The 26,338-nt window shown below is 35.0% G+C and overlaps 1 protein-coding gene and 1 pseudogene across 1 annotated transcript in view; both read left to right on the forward strand.

The window, feature by feature from the left end:
• The window catches only part of CSMD1 (CUB and Sushi multiple domains 1), a 2,488,924-nt gene that overhangs the window by 877,342 nt on the left and 1,585,244 nt on the right, over positions 1 to 26,338 (forward strand). The gene's annotated exons all lie outside the window — the stretch shown is intronic.
• LOC114026633 lies at positions 24,039 to 24,552 on the forward strand (annotated as a pseudogene).

Raw genomic sequence — 26,338 nt, forward strand, 5'->3', positions numbered from 1 at the left:
ATAGTTATTTGCATCAAATATGTAATGTGTATATTTCTGCTTCAGCAAAGTAGTTGTGATCTGTATTACAAATGTAGTTGTTCCTTAGCCTAGATATGAAATTGGAGGGCCTAGAATGTTTCTCCACGTTCTAGGTTGTTAGGGAAAATTGAGGTCTTCTAAAGGAAAGAGATGCAAGGGTTCGGTGATGAAGTCAGAGAGTGGGTAGAAGGAAGGGATTTGAAATGAAGAATGGAAAATCTGAACCCTTCAGAATGATTACATATGGGAAAAATATTACACAGAGAAAGGGAAGGAAAAAAAGAAATTGTACAATCAGACCTTTTTTGGGGGGTGAGGGGGAGGCTCTTTCCAAAGAGGAGAGTGGTGGATGTTTTGAGGGGGAAGACATTTCTTATCTTCCCAAGGATGTTGTAATAGAATCACAAAAGCTATCAGGCAAGAAATCATTCATTAACGTTCAGAGGAATAAAGAGAAGAATATTTGAATCCCTGCTTAAAGGGTACTGAGGCAATTAATTGCCTAAGAACAGTAATAGTGAGGTCTGTTTTCTTCTGGAGTCTGTATCTAAGACATAAAAGAGAATATGTAATGTATGTATTTCCACCTCAGTCAACCAGATGTGATCTGTGTTCTCCTAAGACAAAATGAATGACATCTACCTGCTTCTGGTGACTTACATGGCACAAATGACACTACCAGAAGGAACTTAAAAAGTTTAAATCTTGGGCAGAAAACTGAAAACCAAAGGGAAATAGTTGTGTTTTTCTCACTGTTAGCTATTGAAGTCAAGGGACAAAGAAGACAAACATTAATTTGGGAAATGAACAGCTGGCTAAGAAGGTGGTGTCTAGAAATGGAATCTGAATTTCTGGATCATGGCTTACAATTTCAGGTTGACAGATTCCTGGCAAAAAAGGACAGTAAAGCTAACAAAGGACAGTATAAATGTATCTGCCAGGTGTGTTGCAAATCTAATCCAAGGGACTTTAAGTAAAAAGCATTTGGGAAAGAGAGAGAAGTTTTCTGGTATATATATCCAGTATTAAATTTTATAGGGAGCAGCCTCAAAAAAGAAAAAGAAAAACAGCTGAGATACCAGAAATTCACAGGCAACAAAATCTAAGAAAGGAGACAGTAATTGAACCCAAATCCTAAATTGTCTATACTCAGAAGTTCAAAGTTTAGGCAACAGATAGAAGGAACTAAAGGTCTTAATACAAGGGGAAAAATTTGATTTCATAAATATTACTGAATCTTGGTGGGTTGAATCCAATGACTCAACTGTGGCTCTAGAAGGGTATTCCTTATTCAGAAGAAACAGAATAGGGAAAAAGGGAGAAGTAATGGGATAACCGTGTGTATTAAGAATGTCTCTTCATTTAAGGAAATGTAGGAAATGGAGTAGGGTAGCTTATCAGGGAGTGAAGATACAAAGTAGGGAGAAAGAGATATTATTTACCATTAGAGTTTACTATAAACCAATCAAGCAGAAAGAAGGAGTTTGGGAAGCAGATTACAAACAGTACAGGAATATATAGCAGTGACATGGGGCTTCAGTTATCTAGACATCTTCTGGGTCTCTCTCTGTGCCAAAATCAGAGTAGTTGATAATTTCTTGACTTGCCTTAGTGATGATTTCATCTCTCAAATAAATGATTGAACAAACATAATTGAATAATTCTATTCCAGATGTGGGCATTTATCTTGATATATTGAAATAATCTCTCCCAGATAAATTACATCCTTAGGTCTTGGCACATGTGGTTGCTGACCTTTGGTCAGTGATATTTGGAAGATCACGAAAATGGGAGAATTAGCTCAACATTGGAGAAGGGTAAATGTTATATTGATTTTCAAAAACAGAAAATAGAACCTGCAAATTATAGGTCATTGAGCTTGACTTTGGTTCCCAGGAAAAATTCTAATAGAATCACTATGAAGATGATTAGGAGAAGTGGTAATTACAAAGAGCTAGTATGGCTTCATGAACAACTGGTTGTGCCAGACTATTGTAATTCCTTTAATTTTTTTCTTATTAATTTATTTACTTTTAATTTTCAACAATCACTTCCACAAGATTTTGAGTTTCCAATTTTCTCCCTTCTTGCCCCTCCTCCCACCCCAAGATGGCATTCATTCTGAATACCCTTTCCTTTAATTTGACCTCCCTTCTATCACCTCCCCGCCTTTTCTTATCCCCTTCCCCTTCTATTTTCCTGTAGGACAAGATAGATTTTTATACCCCATTGCCTGTAAACCTTATTTCCCAGTTGCATGTTTTTAACATTTATTTTCAAAACTTTGGTTTCCAAATTCTCTCTCTTCCTTCCTCCCTACCCACCCTCATTGAGAAGGCAAGCAACTCAATACAGGTTACACATGTGTAGTTTTGCAAAAACACTTCCATAATAGTCATGTTGTGAAAGACTAACTATATTTTCCTTCATCCTATCCTGCCCCCTGTTTATTCTATTCTCTCTTTTGACCCTGTCCCCACTCAGAAATGTTTGCTTCTGATTAGCCTCCCCAATCTGCCCTCCCTTCTGTCATCTCCCCTACTCTCTTATCCCCTCCCCCCTATTTTCCTGTAGGGTAAGATAGATTTCGATACCCAATTGAGTGCGTATTTATTCCCTCCTTAAGTCAAATCCAATGAGAATAAGATTCACTTATTACCTTTCACCTTCCTCGACTTCCCCTCCACTGCAAAAGCTTTTTCTTGTGTGTTTTATGTGAGATAATTTACCCCATTCTACCTCTCCTTTTTTCCTTCTCCCAGTATAATCCTCTCTCACCTCTTAATTTTATTTTTTAAATATCACCCCTTCATCTTCAACTCACCCTAATCTATCTATCTATCTATCTATCTATCTATCTATACATACATATTTTTTCCCTCCAACTACCCTAATGCTGACAAAGGTCTCATGAGTTACAAATATCATCTTTCCATGTAGGAATGTAAACAGTTCAACTTTAATAACTTCCTTAAGATTTCTCTTTCTTGTTTACCTTTTCATGCTTCTCTTGAGTCTTGTATTTGAAAGTCAAAATTTCTATTCAGCTGTGGTCTTTTCATCAAGAATGCTTGAAAGTCCTCTATTTCACTGAATATCCATTTTTCCCCTGAAGGATTACACTCACTTTTGCTGGGTATGTGATTCTTGGCTGTAATCCTATCTCAGCCCCAGCAAAGATATCTCTGCAATTCCCCTCTGATCAGCCACTCAATCCTCCATCTGTAGGAAAGGAGCTCTGGAATTAGCCACCACCCTGGGGCTGCGCTGGGACTGGGGCTTTACCAAGTTCCCCTCTCACCACGGGAAAGACCTTTCCTACTGACCTTCTAAGTTTTCTTTGGTGTTTGTAGGTTGAGAAGTCTGGAAACTGCCATAGCTACCCTTGATTCAATCCCCTGCTCCAGGTTTCCTGAGGTCTGGTCTTTGCTGGCATAGCCTGTGTGGTCCACGCTGAACTGAGTTCCTCTCCCAGTCCAATGCAACAGATCTTTCCAATTAACCATCCAGGTTGTCTTGGGCTGGAAATTTGTTTCACTCTGTCTTTTTGTGGGTTCTGCTGCTCTAGAATTTGTTTAGAGTCATTTTTTATGGTTATTTGGAGGGGTTTGGGAGAGAGCACAAGCAAGTCACTGCTTTTATTCTGCCATCTTGGCTCTGCCTCTCTAATTCCTTTATTTTTTTTTTTGAACAGTGTGCTAAACTAGTAGATGAGGAGAATGCTGAGGATATAGTTTACATACATGTGAGGATATAATTTACTCATATTTTGACAAATTTTTTAAATAAATTGTCTTATGCTATACTGGTGGAAAACATGAAGAGATATGAATTAGTGCAATCAAATGGATTCAGAACTGTTTGGAGGGCCACACTCAAAGATTAGCTGTGAAATTAGTCTCCATGGGGTCTAACTCAGGATTAGTACTTGATCTTGTGCTGTTTAACATAGTGACTTGATTAAAGAGTCAGATGGCATTCTCATCAAATTTGCAGATAGTGTGAAGCTGAGAGGGATAACTAATATGTTGAATGACCAAGTCAGGATTCAAAAGGATCTCAACAGGTTAGAGAATTGAGCTGAATCCAATAAGAGGAAATACAAATGTTAGAGAAAGAAAGAGAGAAAGAAGGAAAGAAAGAGAAATGTAATGTTGGATATTTGGATACTAAATAAATAAATAGATTAGCTCCATAAATGTAAGATAGAAGCAGAATAATTTTTTAGAACATCAACTGTAGTTTTAAAAAGAAAAATGTAAAATAGGCTTATTCAGGCTACATGTCAGGGAACATTAAAAAAAAACCAAGCATACAACTCTATAATAAACCAACTAAGTGGTCATCCAATCTCTTCTTGAAGACCTCAGAGGAGAGAAAACCTATCATATCTAGAATCAAGCATTCTACTTTGGGACAATCTAAATGTTAGGAAGTTATTGTTCTGGAATTTGTGGGGTTTTTTGTTTGTTTGTTTAATAGCCAATCATACACAAAGTTCCCCATATTCACAGGGTCTTCTAGCCAGACTCAGGATTTACAAGGTGGGAAAATTACTTGTTCAGAAAGGAAATAGCATGATGGGGAAAATAAGTCAAAAGTATCCTACTATTGCATATGCTAGGACTCAGAGGTGGAGAACTTGGGGCCTTGAGGCCACATGTGGCCTTCTAGGTTAGGCCTGCACAACCTGCAGCCTACTGGCCTCTTACAGACATGCCAAAGGATTTTGGATGGCCCATGGAAAATGTAGAGAATCCTATACATTTTTCACAGGTCACCCAAAATCCTTTGATGGGCTGCAGGTTGTGCAGGCCTGCTGTAGGTTCTCAAGTGTGACCCTTTGACTGAATCCAAATTTCACAGAACAAATCCCCTTAATGAAAGGATTTGTTCTGTAAAACTTGGATTCAGTCAGAAGGCTGCACCCAAGGACCTGGAAGGCCACATGTGGCCTTGAGGCCACAGGTTCCCCACTTGTGTAGCTAGATCACCTTCTCAACCTTCCCAAGCATAGACATTCACCTGTAGCAATTCACATATCACACCTTCTTTGAGCAACACACATTATTTCCATTGAATAATGGGTTATTGACTTAATGATCAACCATACCTGAAATCAAATGTCAGAATAATATCAAAATATAGTCCTAAATATCAAAATTTGCTTACCTCAAATAACAAGCTTGACTAATTATAGCTTAGGACTAAGTACAGTCATTATTATCTTTCTCATGTTATTGAAACATTTGTTAACAATGAGCACATATAAGGCCTTATCTTATTCACCCTTCCTAGTCTAAATCCATTCCAAAACTCTTTTTCTTCAGCTGTGAGAGGTTCTAGTTCCTCATTAAAACCAGTCCAGTACTTCAGAATTTTTTAGCCTGATATCAGCAAGGTTGATAAGATTATGTGACTTTGCCCAAACAGAAAGTGCAAAGGAAACTGCTGAGTCCCTGAAGAACTTCACAGATAGGAGCAGGGAGGAAGGTCTGTGGTCTTTCCCCCAATTAGTAAGTTATTAATATTATTCCTTTTAAAGCAAACTATACCTAATTAAATGTTTAACAATTTTTAAATATTGTTACCACATTTTTAGTAGCTCAATTCGTAATCTAACAGCATCCAGATTAAAGGAGAAGAATATATTAGATTACCCTCCAAGTATCATTTTTCAAATTCATACCATTCCTTATACAACAATTTCCTCAAAATTACAATACAAGAAAAATTAGGAGTTTAACAGTAGCATAAACAATATTATGGATTTTTAAAACATAATACTTATTGCCAATTTAATAACATCAAGTCATTTGAATGCAGTTTGAAATCATATTACATAGAAAATCACTTTATCCCTCTATTAATTTGGCATTCTATATTACTTATATTCAAAAGCCAGCATAGAATAATGATACTTTTCATTCTTATTCATAAAGCCTTGAAACATATCATTTAATGCCAAATATCAAGTGTATTTTACAGTAAGGGCTTATATTTCTAAAGGTCAGGCATCACAATTATCTTAAAAGGAGAATGCATCTCACTTAAAATGAGACCACATTATAATTTAGTTTTTGGATAGACCCAACCAAATCAAATCATGATTTACACTCACAAGTGGTATCATTCAAATCTCAATTTTTCCAAGGGCCATCAACTACAACCACCCCAAATTATAGGCCTTCTGCTTTCAGTTAGCTCAGTTTCAAGGATATATGGTGGCAATCTCACAGTGTCATCTTCCTCTTTTGGGACCCAAGATGATATCCTAATATATGGAAATGATAACATAATGATACTATGACTGTGTATTCCCAATACAAAGATTAGAACATGCCCTTCTCTTGGTTCTTCAAGTACATACGTTTTATATGTTAAACTTAAATAATTCTAGTCTGTGAATTAATTACTGTAATTTCCATTTGGTAAATGTTGTAACTTGATAGAAATTTTCTATCTCAAATTACTAATAGGCTCATCTCCAAAAATTTATCTCACATTCTTCTTTTCTCATTGAAATAAAAAAAATACTCTTAAAATTTCTCTTTCCAAAACTCCAAACTTTTTACCTTCAAACCCTCAATTCACTCACTGCAAATGGACTCTAACTTTCCACCCATTCTCCTCTTATTTCTATTTGCATAAACCTTCTTTAACTTTTCTTTTCCAATGGACTTTGATTAAAGCCCTACAGACTTCAAAACTGCATCTTTCTTGTCTTACTCTATTTCATCCCTTCATTCTAGCTTCATTATTTTTTCTTTATTTCCATCTCATCTTTAGTTCCTAATCATATCTCTGTCTAACACATTCTTTCCTTTATGAATTTTATCTTTTACATTAAGAGTTGCGATCTATTTAAATTTATTTTAGGTGGCTTTGCGTCTAATTTACCTGAGCAACTAAGTTCTGTTAAATCATATTCAGAAGAAGGTATTACTTGATAAGGCTTATAGGCTGCAGATTGAAAACCATTTCTTTTGAATAGCAATCTTTACATCCTGGCTGAGTTTTCCCCTTCAAATTTCTACAAAGTAAATCTACTCTTGTGCGTACCAGAGAACTTCTGAAGCAGAAGCTTCGGTCTTTCCCGACCTCCACTGGGATCCTCACAAGTCTTCTTATAAGCAAAATTACAACAGAGTGACAGAGAAATAATCCTTTTATATATGGCAATCTTTTACATTTCTCCTATGCCATAAGAGTTAAAGACAAAATAAATCGATACTCTCAATGCTTCCTTCAATTCCATAAAAGATGAACAAACTTAGAGTCAGAATCTCACATATCCCCTAAAGAAATAAACTTTGTTAAACAAACTTTCTAGGTAAACCAAGTCAGGTTACAGGTAAAATTACATTTACAGGATCCACAAATAGGCAAATTGAGGGGGAAGATTTACCTGTTGCTGAGGAGTCAAGTACAGTTGAGATTCTTCTTCTGGCTTCTTGTCTTGGGAATGGCTTTGGTCAGGTGAGTTTAATATAAACCGAAAGTTGCAGAAGGAATAAAAAGAAAATCAAAAATCCTTATAACTCTTCCCATCATCCTTTCAGTCACCCACATTTGTAGTCTGAACAACCATTGATTTTTTTTTTCTCTCCTTCACACCCCGCCTTCACCTGTAATGAAAACATTGGCTAACTATAAAGTCACCAAATCTTGTCACTTCTTGCTTTACAAAATTTTTCATAGCCCACCCCTTTTCTCTGTTCACCCAGCTACAGCCATAGTTCTTACTCTCATTCCATCTTTCCTCAACTATTGTGATGGTCTCCTAATTTTGTTTCTCTAGTTCCAGGCTATAACTTTTTCTGAATCATTTTCTATAAAGTTGCTAAATTATTTGACTAGTCAAATTATCTGTGAGATTTTACTAGAGTTTTCCCAAATATTTTTCTGTTATCCCACAGAAGGTGAGCTTATGTATTAATGCTTACATTAAATTATAATAAATAGGCATTTTATCCAGATGTTCAATAGGCAAAATAGCGTTAAATACAAAAGAATGATACCAAGATTTACCTGTACCTGGACTCTTTCTGTCTCATCAAAGATGAGACTAAGATACAACAGCAACAACAATAATAGTTTGCATTTACATGGCATTTTGCATTTAAAAAGTGTTTTACATACTGTCTCATTTAGATGCATTAAATTTCCAGATGCAACACATTATTAATACTAATCAAAGTATTATCAAGCATGGGGTCAGGGTGTTATCGTTAATCAAATATTTTGGTTGATAATTGTTTGATATATATCGCATTTGGACTATTAATTTTGAAAAAATAGAATATGATGATTATATATGTATATACATATACAATTTTATATATATATATATATATATACAACTGTATATTTAATACAATGTCAGAAGGTAATTTAGGATCTTTCTGTGACTCAGACTCAATATTACAAACAAAGAATTTTACTATAATATGAATGTAGAAGTAATGAGAGATAAGATGTCGATGTGGGTGGATTCAAAGAGTTTTCATTAATATTAGAGGAAACAGATAACAAAGAAAGCACAGAAAGCGGAGCTGTAGCAATTTTTAGTCTTATTCTCTGAAAACTCCAGAGGGATTAAAAAAAAAATCCATCTTCTTTCATTCAAGTAGAATCTATATTTTCTTTGAGAGAGGTCAAAATGAGCATGAGAGTCAAGTCACATCAAATCAAAAAACATTTAATAGGTATCTACTACATACTAGGCACTGTGTTAAGCATTGGGAATGCAAATAAAGGCAAAAAAACAGTCCTTGTTCTCAAAAAAGTCATTGTCTCATGAACATTTTTTCCCCTGATTTTTTAAAAAAGTATCTTCACTTTCCCTCCATTATATTTAATGTCATAAAGAGCAAAAATAAAATCCTACCTGACATCTACCAACAATGTAACTGGGATTTGACTTCTCTGCCTATTTCCTCATTTAAAAAAAAAAAAAAATCAAAGCTATGGCTTTGTAGCTGAGATCACCCAATATGTAAATACTGTCCAGAAATGAAAGGGTACCTTACAGTGCTAGAGAGTTACTTGGTACACTGAGAAGTTAAATAACTGTTATAGCTGCTAAGTTAGTGTATGTTAGAGAAAATATTTATATTCCTGGATCTAAGGACAATTCTATCTCTACTATTCCTACTACTGTCTTCCTCATTAATAAAATGAAACTTAAAAATTTTACACTACTTACTTTTCAGGGTTGTTGTGAAAACACTCAGACAACCTTAGAGCCTTATAGAAATGTCTGCTATTATTCCTATTAAGGAGAGCTTATTTTCTTTTTATATTCATAAGATTAATTATGAAGTAATTAATGAAGGTGCTGAGCTAAAATAACAATGCCCTGATGAAGATTCCAATGTGACTTCCAGGTTGCATTCTTATATCTTTTTTGACTTGTTTTTGTTGCTAAGGGCTTCATTCTTTTGTGTGCTTTGCCTCTGTCTCTTTTGTTGCAAGGTTAGAAACAGCACCTGGGGTGCCATTACAGAAAAATAATAATCGTATGTAGAGTCACTTGAAGGGCTTCCTCTTCTCTTTTACCTTGTGAGAAATTATTCAGAAAAGCCACCCCTTCAGGCAGTTTCAGGCTATTCCAATACCTGGGGACACTTAAAGGTTCTAACTTCACAATCCAGTGTTTAAGAAAGGACTGAGGGGAAAGAGGGTGCCTCCTCTCAGGAGCTGAGACATCTGCTAAGAAAAGAATCAGTATGCAGGGATAGATTTTCTTGTAAACGGACAAGAAGAGTATTATATTTAAATATCTCTATAACAGTAGCATTCTAATAACACACTAAAGTATTTGGGTCTGGGGAAGTAGGTTGGAAGTGGGGGAAAGAACAGATGATTAGAGAAAAACATTTGGCAGCATTATGACTAAGAAGAGGTACCCACGGGTACAGTAACCTGCCTTACTTAGCTTTTCTTTCAGTGCAAAGTGGCCTGCTTGTGCATTGTCTTCCTTCGCGATAGATATTCCCACATGCACAATTTTGCATAGTGTTCCTCTGCCTGAATGCTTTATATACCACCCCCAAACCCGAGTAAGGACTATTCTTTCACTATGGCCTAATTCAAGATCTCTTTTTTCTCCTATGAAGCTGCTCTATCCTTCCCCAGCTCAGAACACCATTTCCTTTGAATTCTTGTGTTACTTATAATCATAAGGTTTTAGAACTTGAAGAAACTATAGAAACTACTTAGTTCAATCCTTTCCTCCTATAGAGGTTAAGCAACTCATTCTAGATCATAAAGCGAGTGACAGCCAGGTCACAATCCAATATCTTCTGACCCTATGCTCATGGTCTCACATTTGTACTACTTACTTGGCAATTAGTATGCACTACTTTAAGTCGGTGGTTATCATTTTTTGCACTTATTTCAGCAAACATTTAAGTGCCTACTGTGTGAAAAGCCCTGGAATGATAGTTGAGAACAGAAACAGAAAAAAAATTTCAGTTACTATCCTTAAGAAGTTTTCAATGTAGTAGAGGGGAAGAAACAGTTATATGACTAAGTAAGAATTTCAGAGTTTGAAGAGATTGATGTAACAAAATAAAACAACAAAACCATGAGGCATATTTAATTGTCGCTTGTTTTGCATGACAATTGGAGAAATATGTGGCCCAGATTAATATGATATCACTTTTTTCCAGTTTAAACCAAAGAAAAGCTTTTCTCATTGGTACCTCTTCAGGGTATATAAACATTATTAATGTAAACAGTTTTCTCTGATACCTTGTACATTTTAATCTTCGTGATGCAATCATGCATGCTTTCTGACAAATTCATTCCATCAACAAGCACTTATTGAGGATGTAAAGGTAAACTTGAAATAGTTCTTCTATTCAAAGATCTTACATTCCATGGTGAGAGACAATACATACATGCATGCATTCATACATGCATACATGCATACATACATATACACTTACATATGCACATATATATGCACATGTATTCACATATGTATACAAAAATAAATACAAAACAATTTGGGAAATATAGTGTAGACACTATTACCTTGGGCTCCTCTGGAAAGACCTCATCCACATTGATTGCCTAAATATGTGTATTTGGTTCCCAAGTACAATGGACAGGTTTATCTCTAAGCTGGCTCACCCTTCTCCAAGGGATTTTTGTCTTGAGGTAGAATAAGAAAGATCACAACTTAGTGATTGTTCCTTTCTCCGCTGATGTTCAATAAGGGTATCAGATAAGAATTTTATCTATTTATTTCACTCAAATATCTTTGATCTAGGGGTATAATGTTTAGGAGTTCAAAAGGAAATATACTTCCCCAGTTATTTTTCAGGGGCAGTATAACCCTTAGTTTATAGTCATCAGTTTAAATCATTCACAGAAAATACTGGTTCAAAAAAAAAAAAGGAGAAAGAGACAGAGAGAGAGACAGAGGCCATGATAATTAGTAAATCCATTTTTTTCAAACAAAATGACACTTTGAAGAAATTCTACAAATTGTAATATATGGGAAACTACAAAGACTAAATGTACTCTTTGGCTGTGAGCAAGATAAGATTTCAGGTTAGCCCAAATGAGAGGGCCCATTCTCACCCAAAGAAAAGTCTCTGCAGCATCTAGGGAGGCTAGCTAGAAATAAGAAACATATTGAAGACTCGGCTTCCCCTATGTATCTACCAAACTCTTTATTTTTAGAGTTTCCACATGCCTTTCCTAAAAAGTCTCAGAAATTGAGAAACCATCCCAAAATATTTTGGTATCAGCTCTATACCTTATGCAGGTAAATAACATTATCTCATCATTTTCTCTATGACACTGAAGCCATATTTCCTCCCACATACTAGCAACATGCAAAGTGCACCTTGCTTGACTGGAAATCCAGTTATCCAAGTAATTTCAAGAAGGCAAAGAGATACCATTTGAAAGGGCTCATTTAGAAGGCAGCACTTAAGCTGAGATTTGAAGGATTCTAAGAGGCAGAGGTGAGGAAGGAGCACATTTCAGTCATAAAGGGACAGTCTTTACAAAGACACAGAGACTAAAACATTCATTAAAAGATAAGAAAAATAGTTAATCTTTTTTTTTCCTCTAAGACCCAGCATCTCTTGTCCTTCTAAACCTCAATTGTATAGGTTGGAGAGTCCCACATATACTCTTTATTGTACCTCATGCCTCCGTTTATCTTAACTGCCCTGATTTGAGTAGTATACTCCTTTGCACATAGATAGATAGATAGATAGACAGATAGATAAATATGGATCTATCTATCTATCCCTTTTTGGGACCTTGGTGTTGTAGGTCCTAAATGGCTCAAGGGAAGTGAAGATCTATACAACAAGGATGCAGATGGCTATTGGGAAGAGTGATCTGAGTCACAGTAGCAGAATAAAATTGAGGAAAAGATTATAACAAGTTATTCTACATCATAAGTTTTTGAGGTTCTTGGAGTAGAGAGACAATAGAACACAGATCAGAAGGGAGTGTACCTATATCTAGGATAAGTGTGAGGTGGTACCTCAAAGTTGTTTTAATTTACACTTCTCTAATCAATAGTTATTTAGAGCATTATTTTCTAGTGACTATAGCTTAGATTTTTTTCTTCTGAAAACTGTTCATTTCCTTTGACCATTTTTCAACTGGAGAATGTCTTTAAAAATAGATAGTTTCATATATTATATATATATATATATGTGTGTGTGTGTGTGTGTGTGTAGATATATATGTTTATATGCCTATATATACATATGTGCCTACATATATGTAAACCTATATACATATAAATAGATAAATGATTCCATTCCCTATATATTTGATAAATGAAGCCATTATCACAGAAACTAGCTATATTTTTATTGCCTCATTGTCTATGACACCTTTTAACAAAATGCAGTTTCCCTCATTATCTCTTTTAATTTTCTACTTTTGCTTTTTATTTGTCTGAGATCATGCTTCCTATTCCTGCCTTTTTTTTAGTTGAAGCATAATAGATTCTGCTCCAGTCCTTTATTTTGACTCTTGTATGTGTCTTTCTGTTTCAAAAGTGTGTTGTAAAAACATATTGTTGAATTCTGGTTTCAAATCCATTCAGTTATTCATTTCCATTTTATGGATGGGATTATCCCATTCATATTCACAGTTATGATTATTAACTGTGTATTTCCCTCTATCCTATTTTCTTCTGTTTATCCTTCTCTCTCTCTCTCTCTCTCTCTCTCTCTCCTGCCCCTCCTCAAAAGTCAATTTTGCTTCTGAAAACTGCACTTTAATCTGCCCTCTCTTTTATTATTTCCTCCTCCATATATCTCATCCCCTACCCTTCTTATTTCCCTATTATATAAGATAGATTTCTGCACCCAACTGAGTGTACTCACACACACACACACACACACACACACACACACACACACACTCTTCCTTCTTTGAACCAAATCCAATGAGAATGAGGTTCAAATATTTCCTGCCATACCATCATTTTCTTCTTTATTGTAAAAGCTCTTCTTTGTAAGCCTGTATTATGTGAGAAAATTTTCTCATTTTACCTCTCCCTTCATCTTTCTCCAAATGCATCCCTGTTTCTCATCCCTTCATTTTTTTTTAAAGAGATCATTCTGGCATAATTGACTCATACTCATGCCCTCTGTTAGGTATACACTTAACTGCCCAAATAGTGATAAAGTTCTTAGGAGTTACATGTATCATTTTCCCACGTAGGATTGTAAACAGTTTAACTTGAGTCTCTTTTGATTACTCTTTCATGTTTTTTTTTCTTTTTTGCTTCACTTAAATCTTATATCTTAATGCCAAATTTGCTATTGAGGTCTGATCTTTTCATCAGGGATACTTGAAATTCATCTATTTAATTAAAAATCCATTTTCCCCCTGAAGAATTATATCTAATTTTTCTGGGTAGTTTGTTCTTGGTTGTAATCCCAGCACTTTTGCCTTCTAGAATATTATATTCTAAGCCCTCCTTTCCTTTAATGTGATAGCTGCTAAATCTTGTGTGATCCTGACTGTGACTTCACACTATTTCAAAGGAATTTTTTGCTGCTAGGAGTATTTTGTCTTTGACCTGGGAGCTCTGGAATTTGGCTATAATATATTCCTGGCAGTTTTTATTTTGGGATTTTTTTCAGGTGGTGATTATTATTCTATTTTACCAGGATATCAGGGAAGTTTTCCATGATAATTTCTTGAAATATGATGTCCAGACTCTTTTACTGGTCATGGATTTTGGGTAGTTTAATAATTCTTAACTTATCTCTCCTTCACATATTTTCCAGGTGAATTGTTTTTCCAATGAGATATCTCACATTTTCATCTATTTTTCATTCTTTTGACTTTGTTTTTTTTTGGTTCTTGAAATATCATGGAATCTTAGCAGCCACTTGCCCAATTCTAATTTTTAAGGATTTTTTTCCTTCAGTCAACTTTTCTATCTCTATTTCCATCTGGTATATTTTGGTTTTCAAGAAGTTCTTTTTTTCAGTAATTTTTCAGCATCTTTTAGTATTTGGCTAATTCATTGTTTATTTGTTCATTTGTTTTTTAATGTGCTATTTTCTTCAGTATTCTTTTTGTGCCTCTTTTACCAAGCTGTTAATTCTTTTTTCATAATTTTCTTATATCACTCTCATTTCTTTTCCTATTTTTCCCTCTACCACTCTTATTTTTTCTTTAACTCTTCCAGGAATTCTTGTTAGGCTTGCATCCAATCAGAAAATTTTTCTTCTTTGCTTTATTTATAGTTGTTTTCCACATTTTTATCTTCTTCTGAGTTTATATCTTGTTCTTCCCTGCCACTAGAGTAGCTTTTTTTATAGTCAAGTTATTTGTTGTTTCCTCATTTTTCCAGCCTATTTGAACTTTATGTTAAAGAAGGGCTATGTTTACCTTGGAGTGTGGAGGTACTATCCTAAGCTTCAGACTTTTTCATACTGCTATTTTCAGAGCTAGTTCTGGGGGTCTACAAGTTTTTGGTACTTCTAAGGAGATATAATCTGAAGAGAGGTGTGGTCACTCCTCTCCTGATCTGCACTCTGGTCTTTATCCAGGAAGAGCCTTTCCTACCCTACAGCCAAAAGTGGTAGTACTCCTCTTAACCCTAGAACTGTAACCAAGGCCACTACTCCCTTGTGACAGACTATAAGTACTCCTCTCCACCACAGAATTATGGGCAATAGAGTTGTCAATCAGCACCAGCTGCACTCTGTGCCAGCAAAATGTCTCCTGTAATCTCTTTCTGACCAGTTGTCCAAATGCCTTACTCTCTCTGAACTGAGAGCCCCCAAAGTTGCTGCTGCTGTTATAGTTGCTGCCAAATCTCATGACTCATTCTGCCACTGCATATGCTCCAGGCCAGCCCCCTCCCCACTGTCACAGACCTCTCCTACTTACCTCTTAAGTTGTCTTAAGTTGGAAAAGCATCACACTCTGACCTTTTATTGGTTCTGCCACTCCAAAATTTGATTTGAGGCATTATTTTAAAGCTATTTGGAGGGGAATGTTGAGAGTTTAGCTGGGTTGCTGTATGAACTCCACTCTCTTGGTTGCACCCTATCCTTTCTCTAACATATAGAAACCCTAGAGGGGACCCTGAGGTTATCCTTTCTGGAAAATTCTTGGGTAGATGTTAGTGGAAAGTGAATTGACAAAGAAAAGACTTCCATCAATTCAGAGATTTAAACAGAACTGAGTCATTTACCTTCTAATTTGTCAAGGCAAATAAAATCTTTGTACAGAAGCATTTGTTGTGAAGCCATATGTCTTGGTAAACCCTGGTGCTTATAAAAAACAAACAAACAAAACCTTAAAGGCATTTCAATTACCCCTCCTCAACTCTCCTATCTACTTCCAAAACATATAAAGGAAAATCTATACAAAATCTAAGAACAACCTTAAATCCAAAGAAATTAAGTTGACCATAGGATAGTTTAAGAATGACCCTGTTATAAAATGACTATCAGAGATAGAGAATACATGAAGTAGTAGATCTCCATTGGTGGAAAAAAGGGAGCTGAGTTATCATGGCCTCGGAGATTCCTTTTAGCTTTTACATTATCTAATTTGGTGCTTTAATGATGGTTCATAGTAGTATTATATCTATCAATGTTCAGATATCACTCTATCGCTCAAAAGATATGCACAGGGGGTGAGTTCAAGTGTCTTTGGCAAACTATCTACAATTAGCGAAACTATAAGTAGCATAGCAGAGTAGCTTTTGCAGCTACTCGAGATTAGAAAAGGCTCATGATTACTAAGTTGTGACTAGTTAGGAATCAAAGATAAGGCAGGATCTTATATGTTTTAAGCATATACAAGCACAACTATGATTAGTGTGATTATGAAAATATAAGGAATGGGCAAGGGGTAGGAGCCTATTGTTTACTCTGGTAGAGATGGAGAGAAGTGAGCTCGATAATAGTTCATTTAGGTAGGTTTAGAACTGGTTGAATCATTAATCCCAAAGTATAATCATTAATGACTTAATGTCAACTTAGGGGAAAGTATTTACCCAAGTGAACTAGGGACCTTTCCTTTTCTTTGTAATGTTCTATCTTTTCAATGACTTGGATAAAGCCATATAAGGTATACCAGATAAATTTGAAAATGGTGTGATACTAGAAGGGACACTATCATGGTGGATGGCAGAGTCAGGACCATAAAAGTGCTTGATGAGCTAAATCATTGGCCTGAATCAAATAAGATAAAATTGAATAGTGATATGTTAAAAATTAATAGGGCTATAGATCATATATATTTGAGCTGAAAGGGACCTTAGAAGTCATCTAACCCTTAATTCATATTAAAAAATATATCATTCTGGCAATTATAAGATGTAGGTGACAGGACTAGGCAAGAGTTTCTTTGAAAAAGGTCTGAGGGTTTGATTTAACTACAAATTTAACCAGACTTCACAATGAGATATTGTAGCCAAAAACAAAACAAAACAACAACAACAAAACCCACTATTTTTAGAAGAGAAACAGAAGGAGAGAGATAGGGACAGTGAACAAAGAGATAAAGATAGACCCACAGACAGAAAGAAAGATATGGAGTCATACAGGAAAAGAGAGGGAAAAAAAAGAGGCCAACAGAGATAGACAATAAGAGAGAGAGAGAGAGACAATGGGTTGAGGGGGGAGGGGGAAAGAAGATGAAGAGAAGGGAGAAGAGTGACAGAATGAGGGAATCAATAGGTCTACTGTACTCTGTCCTGGTCAGATCACATTTAGAGTATTGTATTCAGTTACTAATGATATATATTTGGGGATAATCAAGAGAGAGTGCAGTCAAAAGAAGTCATGATATAAGAGGACTAAAAAAAAAATTTGTAGCCAAAGATCAAGTATGGTTCAAATGATCCAATGTCCCTTTGGAGCCTAGAACATTGTGATTCTGTGATTCTTTTTCAAAAGAGACAATAGTCAAGAAGTCTGGTTGATGAATTTTTTGAAAAGAGTTGGTTTCTCTATCAATGAATGAATTCTCTTGGGGAAGTTTCTTGAATAGGTTTGTGAAAAAAGAGGGCAATATACCTAGGATCTTGGTCTTGACAGCTCCACAAATCTAGTATCAGATTTTGGGCCAGCTGAAAAATTTCTGCTATTCACAGTCACATAAGAAAATATGTTTGAGGGACAGGTAGGTGGTGTAGTGGATAGAGCACTGGTCCTGGAGTCAGGAGGACCTGAGTTCAAATCCAACCTCAGACACTTTACACTTAATAGCTGTGTGATCCTGGGCAAGTCACTTAAGCCCATTGCCTAACCAAATATATATATATATATATATATATATATATATACATATATATATATACACACACACACACACACACATACACACACATATATATGCATGTATGTATATGTATGTGTATATACATATACATACATACTTATATATACACATATACACATACATGCATACATACATATATACATATACATATACATATACATATATACATATATATATATATATATATATATATATATATATATATATATATATATATATATATATTTGAGAGACCTTCCCCTGGTCTTCCACCCTCCCAAAGACCACCATATAAATCAACAATTTAACTAGTAAAGTGATTAGGTACTTAGTTCCTTTCTTCATCTTTTTTTCTAAATTTAATGATAATATCATTATCTGTCTTTTATCCATGGTTGTATATGAGATAGATATCAAGAGAATAAAGCTCAGGTTGATGAATTAGTAAAGCCAGTGGTAGACTAACATGAATGAAATGTCCACTGAAAAAGCAATTATTCTAATGGGCCTGTGAACTCACCAGTTAGGGAGTTCCTTCCAATGATTCAGATTGAACCTCTTTTCTAACTATCTTGGGTAACTGTAGTTCATGTCCTTTCCAAGTTTAATACAGGGGTTCCATTCAATGATCCGTAGGTCTTCCTTATGTTCTCCTGACAGGCAAGAGTACAGTTGTAGTACTATGACTGTACATTCACTTGTCATCCCCCGCTTTTGTCTTCCTGGGTTTGTCTTTGTGTCCTTTACTCCTAGTTTTTTTTCTAAGTACCTCGTTGGTTAGATGGTGCAGCCTATTCACAATCATCTTTGCCTTTTCATTGCTCTCTGTATAATGCTAGTCTTTAGTTCTTCTGAGGCAGTGTCTTTCCAAGTCTCATTGTCATTCAGTAACACCAGTAAAACATGTCTTTATTAATAACTTACTATGTGCCAAACCAAATGATTAGTGCTAGAAATATAAACATAAAAGTGTAGATAGTCTCTGTCCCCAAGGAATTTACTTTCTAATGGGAAAAAAAAACTTCAAAGATGGAGCTTGACCACTTAAGTTTTTTTAAAGAATCAATGCCATAGCACCTCATTGATATTTGATTGTTCTTTTATTTATCACTAGCACTCTAAAATGCCTATTCCAAACTTTCTCCTTTCTTTTCCAACCCAAATTCATCAAGTCCTTCTTATAGAGTCAACAGATGAGCTCCACTTATTTATGGAAAAAAGTCAAGACCATGTAATATTCTTAATTCCCCTTCTCAACTCTAAGCCCAAATGTGTTTTTACCCATCTTCTCTTCTTTCCCTCTTGTCAGCAAGGAAGAGTTGACTTCATCTAAACGTTACTTCCTGAATATCTGTATCTTCTTCCTTTCCTGACCGTCTTATATAGAATCCTACTCCATTTTTTTCCTTGTACTTTTGACCTTTAACTTTCTATTGACTTTCTTTCCTTGAAAATATATTTGTCTTCTCTATCCTTAAAAAAATATTTTTGTGTTACTATTTCCATAACCTATTTATGTATTTCACCTTAACTGCCAAACACTTTTACAACTCATCCATGCTCACTGCATTCACCTTCTTAATTACCTTTGACTTCCCAATTTGTTGCACCTGTCTGTTGTCCATTTACTCTATTGAAATGATATTTTCCCAATATACCCTAGAAGTAGATTCAATGACATTGTCTCAGTCCTCATTTTACTAGATATCTATGTAACAGAGACTTGGCACTTTTGACCACTTTGCCTGTGTTAAAACTATCTTATTCTGGTCTCCCTCACCACTACCACCCTTTTAGTTAGTAAATAATAAGTTTTTAAGTAGCCAGTATATAGCAAGAGCAGGAGGTAAGATTGTAACAGGGAACCTAGAAGTCACATGCAAACCATCCCAAAGATCAAAGGAGCATAATTTACAAATTTTATCATGCATTACAAATTTTATCATGCATAATTAACAATTTTATCATGCATTAACAAAAAACAGATCCTGGTAATATGTGCTAAACCAGGTTCATTCATGTAGGTCTTCCTGTTAGGACCTTTTGGTCCTATAATATATAAATCTCAGATATATTCCAGATCTGCAATAAGACAAGCAGAACTTCAAATGGTTACAATAACTTTGAGATGATGTGGATATGTTAACTTTAAAGACTTACTGATAACTTTGAGATAATTTGGATATGTTAATGAACTAACACCATGTGGCAAGAGTTAGTCTATTTAGTGCCCCCTATAAAAAAAAACCTGTAAAAATTAGACCTCAAACTCTTGCACTCCAAGCCCTCTTCCATCTCCATTGGGTCCATGTTGCTGAGTGCTTCCAATTCTAATTGATGGTTATATGAGTGAATCTTTGTGCCTCTCATCCTCCCTATCCTCTTCCAACCACTACTTTCCTTCCTTCACCATCCCATTCTTTGTACCCATGCCATCTGCTTCTTTTTGTTGCTTGTCTCTGTATTTTCTGTGCTGTTTGCATGGAGAACCCAATGAACTGTGTGTCTACACCATTTCATAATTTCATAAATTAATTGCCAATTTATTACCCTATTCTTCCCTACTCCCTAGGCTTTTTAGTACTATATTTTTACTACTTTTGCTCTTATCTCTCTAGTCACCATTTCTCTGTTTCCTTTTTCTTCTTCCATATTAGCAAAATAGACATTCTCTAAGACTGTTCTTGGCCCTTCTTCCTTTTCTCATTATCATTTGCATTGGTTACTTCATGCATTCATACAACATCTACTATTAATTCCACCTCAGTGAATAACAAATGTACATTGCTAGCCCTAATTTCTATCTTGAGCTCAAGACCAGCATGCCAAATCTTTAATAGATACCTTCATCTGGATGTCTTACTTTTTACAACAATCTCTGAAAGTCTAAATTTTAATGAATCTTTTCCTCCTGAATCCTGCTTTTTCTTTCTGACTTCCCAATCTCTATTGATAAAGTTGATACTCTCCCAGGTGCCCATTCTCAAAACTTTTGATAATATCATTCCCTACTTTAAAAAATAAAAAAAATCCACCTTTTGATGACTTGACAGGTACCAGATAAAATTCATCCTTTTTAGCATAGAATCCAATATCTTGTACAATAGTTCCTCAACTTACTTTTCCAGTTGTAGCTTTCACTCTTCATGTGCATTTACCTTATGCTGCACCCAAACCCCAATGTGCTACTTGTCATTCCTCATATGGGACGTGGCAATGCCAATATCAAAGCTTTGCTTATGCCATACCATACCTTCTTCTAGTAATATCCTGCCCATTGTCTCTTCCCATTAAAACCTACTGATCCTTAAAGCTCTCTGTTCTTGCAATTCTTTACCGGTATTACCTGAACTTTCTGTGTATAGTTCTTTACCTCTAGTATATTGTAGAATCCTTGAGAGAAGAAACTGACTTACTCATTTCTTTTATCTTTACTCTCTTCACAATGACTAACATAGACTTTGGAAATAGGAGGCTCTTAGTAAGTCTTTTACACTAGATGAAATAATAAAAGAAGCTTCTTTAATTTTGATAGGAGCTACAAGATCCTGACATGCATCCAAAATCAAAGAGAAATTATCTCAATTTATTCATTTGAGCATCCAGTATTAAAGAGGATGAAGATCAGTGGCCCTCCCATTGTTGACATCTTTTTTAAAAATACTGTTTCAATATTATTTATAATGAATTATTTCCTTATTATTCAAAAATTGATAATATATACAGGTTTGCTAGGATTATCTTAATCTGAACAAAATATGAGCTATATAGATTTGGAGCCAGAGGACCTGTGATCACATCCCAGTTCTGCTACATGTTTGACCTTGAGCAAGTCATTTAACCTCTCTGGGTCTGAGTTTGCTTCCCTGTAAAAGAAGATACTGGACTAGGAAGTCTCTAAGGTCCCTTCTATCTCTAAGTCGTATGACCTTGTAATTGTTATTACCTTCCTAGATACCACATCATTTTACAATAATATTCCCATCCATGGTATGTCAAAACTATAGTTACTGATAAAAATCTCTCTAATTAGTTATTGTAAATTGCAAAAAAATAGCCCTGCTATATCATCAGATATGAAACAGCTTGCACTTCGTTAGTCATTTTCTGAAATGCTGCCATCTTGTGGCCCTGTATATGACTAACAGCCCTTGCCTTTGCCATTTGATAAATTTCATCTGTGCAACAGCATTCTTTCCATTCTACTCCTAAGCTAAATTAAAGGTAAAATTATGATAAAAGGGACAGCAGCATATAAGCAACTTTCAAATATAATTCGGTTCAATTTAAACATTAATGGAAATGTTCATTTCTGTCATGGGAAAGAAGTGAAAAGAAATAAAGGGAAAACTGATAAATTAACAAAAGAACTGACTTCCAGATTTTATTTAAAATTCTCACATTTTTATATTTATGTTACTACTCTTAAGAAGGGAAGAAAAGCATGGTATCTGAAAGCAGGGTAATAATGATTCTTCAACTTGGAATAACATGATCTTGATGACAACTTTCTTTGAGTTGAATTTTAAAATATAATCAACTTTAAACCGTTGATTCATAGAAATGTTTAAAGCATGATTAAATAATGAGTTACTTCAGTTTCAAAGAAAATGATGTGTTGCCTTTGGTTTTCTCCCTAACATTATATCACTCTTGTAAAATGATGTTCATGGAAAATACTGTATCATTAAGTAGAAGAATGCAATTTCCCTGATGTGAACAAATGAAATTAACTTGAGGGTAGATTTTAAGGTCAATAAATATGGATTCCTACAATTAGAGATGTTATTTACATGCATTCTAAAATTGCAGCTACTTTTGAATGCTTGCAGGACTTTTTCTATGGTAAAATACACAAATATCACAGTATGCTCATTTTCAGTACCAACTCATTTATTCATCCCGTTAATTTAAACACATTTATTCAATGTTTACTATGTGCTAGATTGGGGAGAGGGGGAAATGAACAAAAATAAAATAATATCAGCACTCATGCAAAATACTTTCCATTCATTTATGAAGGGGAGTAGGGGTGAGGAAGGGAACACTTAAAACACTTCTATAGCTATCCACCTATGCTGCTGGGTGGAGTTGGGTGAAGTAGACAGAGTCAAGAAAACTTGAATTATATCCTGTCTCAGAAACTTACTAAGTATGTGACCCTACTCAAGTAATTTGACCTCTCTCAGTCTCATTCTTTTCATCTGTAAAATGGAAATGATAATAGTACCTACTCTATAGAGTGGTTATAAGAATGCAATAAGATGATATTTGTAAATTCCTTTGTGAACTTTTAAGTACCATATAAATATTAGCTATTACAAATTATGCCTTACCATAAAATATTAGATTATATTAGATAAAATAGAATATATTTTAATTAAACAACTGGTTCAAAAGGTCTCTATTACTAAAGAGCTGAAAGGACTCCATACAAATTCTTAGAATCTGGCACAGTACCTTGCACATAGACAGTAGTATGTCAATTTTGTTTGGTTTTAAGGTGATTTTCCTCATAAGCTGATGCTACAGATTGGACCCTGAGGACACTATTCTAACATGCAAGAATAAAGTACTTCACAAATCTTTAAATGTCATATAAATGTTAGCTATTATTAACTATGCCTCACTATGCAATACTGTATTATATCAAGTGGAACTCTATTACTGAAGATCTGAAGTTCTTAAAAATACATGTACAGATGAATCTTTCAACTAATTTTCCTTATTGTTAAGCTAATGCCCCAGAGTTTTTGATATTGGCGGGAGGAGTCAACCCCTTGGTCTTCACTGCCATAGGTTCTATATACTTTTTTTGAATTACCCAGAAGCCAAGATTCTCTAGAACACAAAGACCACCAGTAGAGGGAAATGGGGTGACACCACAATGTTTCTGGGCATGGAGGTCTATTTGAGAGTGAATAAAGAAGGCATCAGCTAGCACAGGAGTATAGGAGATTGTTACCTCCTTCCTGCCTATTCCTTGAGGGAGGGAAAGAAGGTTTTGTTTACTTGTTTGTTTGTTTGTTTTAAACAAGGGTCATGTATGTTGTTGAGTAAAGAAGTGGTTGGAGATAATTAAGCATCATGAAATTTGAGAGATGGAAGAGACATCAATGAAAAAAGAGGGGAGGACCCTGGGGCCATCCCCTCAGCTTCTACCTAGTCCTCTCTGCCTGTGCTGCTCACTTGTGGAGAGCAGGTAACTGGGCAGAGCTCGTGCCACTGCAACCATGACTCTGCCCAACATCCTGTTCCTGGGTGCACAAGGGGTTGGAAAGACCATGCTAGGTAAAGAACTTGCATCAAGAGCAGGACTGACACATATTAATGTGGGTGATTTAGCACAAGAAAGAAAATTATATGATAGCTTTGATGAAGAATATGAATGTCCCATTTTGGATGAACACAGGGTAGTTGATGAGTTAGAAAATAAAATGAAAGAAGGTGGAATTATTGTTGATTACCTTACTTGTGACTTCTTCCCTGAATAATGATTTCATATAGTTTTTTCGTGCTCCAAACAGATAATTCTGTAATATATACAAGACTTGAAAAGAAGGGATACGGTATAAAGAAACAGGACAATATTCATTGCGAAATTTTCCAAATATTTTATGATGAAGCCATGACCTCCTATAACCATGAAATATTCTCCAACTGCCCAGCAATGTACCTAAAGAACTGGAGAATAATTTAGATCAGTTAATGAAATGGATTGAGCAGTGGATGAAAGATAATAATTGAACCTTGAGGTCAAATTATGTCTTTTAAGGTTTTCCGTGTGATGGTTAAAGATCTTGATGATTTCTCCCTCCCGATGCAGGAGAAATTACGAGAACATACACCAAATTTTACTCTCCAGGATTATGTTGTAGAAGTAGCAGGTGGACAATATGTAAGGTTGAATTATAACTAATTTTTTTTCCTCCACGAGAAAACTGAAAACCCCCAAATACAATGAATGAGATATTAAAGACTTTTAAAGTTTAGGTATATTTAGCATTCTAATTTATTTTGATTAACTGCTAAAGAATAAACAAATTTGGGAAAATAGTTGGAAATCTTTAATACTTGACATGAAAAAGAAAATGAAGGCTAGGAAGAACTGCTGACTTATAAAATAAAAGAGTCTAAGGATAAAACTGTAAACACTAAAAAAAAAAAAAAAGAAAGAAAAAAGAGGCCAGGAAATATAAAATGATTAGACCAAGATCACATATCCAAACAAACCTGAGGATAAAACCCTGGCTTCCTGATTCCCAGTACTGTGTCTTTTTTATCGCTCAGCAAGTTCATGTTTACAAAACTCTTGTTATTGTGTCTGATTCTTCATGACCCCATTTAGAGTTTTCTTGGCAAAAATGTTGAAGTGGTTTGCCATTTCCTTCTCCAGTTCATTTTACAGGTAAGGAAAATGATAAGCGAGTTGCCAGGCCAGATTTGAACTCTCGATGATGAGTCTTCCTGACTCTAGGCCCAGCACTCAATCTACTGCACCACCTGAGCAACCCATTTACAAAGCACCATTGTACAAATGTCACTGTTTAAAAAAATGGTCTGGGATAGGTATCTAGACCTATTATTTAATTTATATAGGAAACTCCTTGTGCTAAAATTTCTACAACTTGTCTTTAACTTAAAGTTTTAGTTAAATGCTTCAATCATGGAGGGGTTAAGCAATTTGCCCATTGTCAAGGAGCTAATATCTGTCGGAAGGAGGAATCTAACCCAGTGATTCTTAGCTTTAAAGCTATCTATCTTTTTATCTTTAAGGTTATTCTGCCTCCCTTCAAAAATTTATCCAAATAAACTACATAACAACAATATAGAATAACAATATTTTGAATTTGTATAGCTCTTAAGATTTAGAAAGTGCTTTACAAATGTCACTTCATTTGTTTCACAATAGCACCATGATCTAGGTTATCAGATATTTATATTCCTATTTTATATGCACAGAAAGGCTAAGGAAGGTTAAGAAATTTCTCCTATGGTCTTATCACTAGCATCTGAATTATATTCAACTCAATTTTACTACTGGCTCTAAGTTCAGTACAGTTTCCATGGTCTCACATTATTTCTTTGTACAATAATTTTCACTATTTTTTAAAAAAAACAATAGTTCTGTGTGACAAGTGAGTGTGAATTACTATTTGTAATTGATTTCATGTGTATTGATCCCCTTTCTGATTTGTATTCATGGTAGTGGAATTCACCTTTATGATGGACTACATATAAAAGTTTAAGTTGATCTAAAAAAAAGAATTCCTCGAAGGATTCGAAGTCCTTCTCTAAGGATATAAAAGGGGACAATGTCTAGGATGCTGTCTTATGGATAAAAAAAAGGAGTAAAAGATGAAGCAATCATTTATATCTATTCTGGGGAAAGGTACTTGTTTTGTGGTATCCTATTATACTTTTAAGATAGCTTAATAACAGTTATATGTGCTATAGGCATTATATAAAAATTTTAGATAAGGAGATGTAAGATACAAATAATCATACTATAAAATAATACAATAAACCACCA

Source organism: Vombatus ursinus, unplaced genomic scaffold, assembly GCF_900497805.2.
Source record: "Vombatus ursinus unplaced genomic scaffold, bare-nosed wombat genome assembly UNPS02014841.1, whole genome shotgun sequence".
Lineage (NCBI taxonomy): Eukaryota > Metazoa > Chordata > Mammalia > Diprotodontia > Vombatidae > Vombatus > Vombatus ursinus.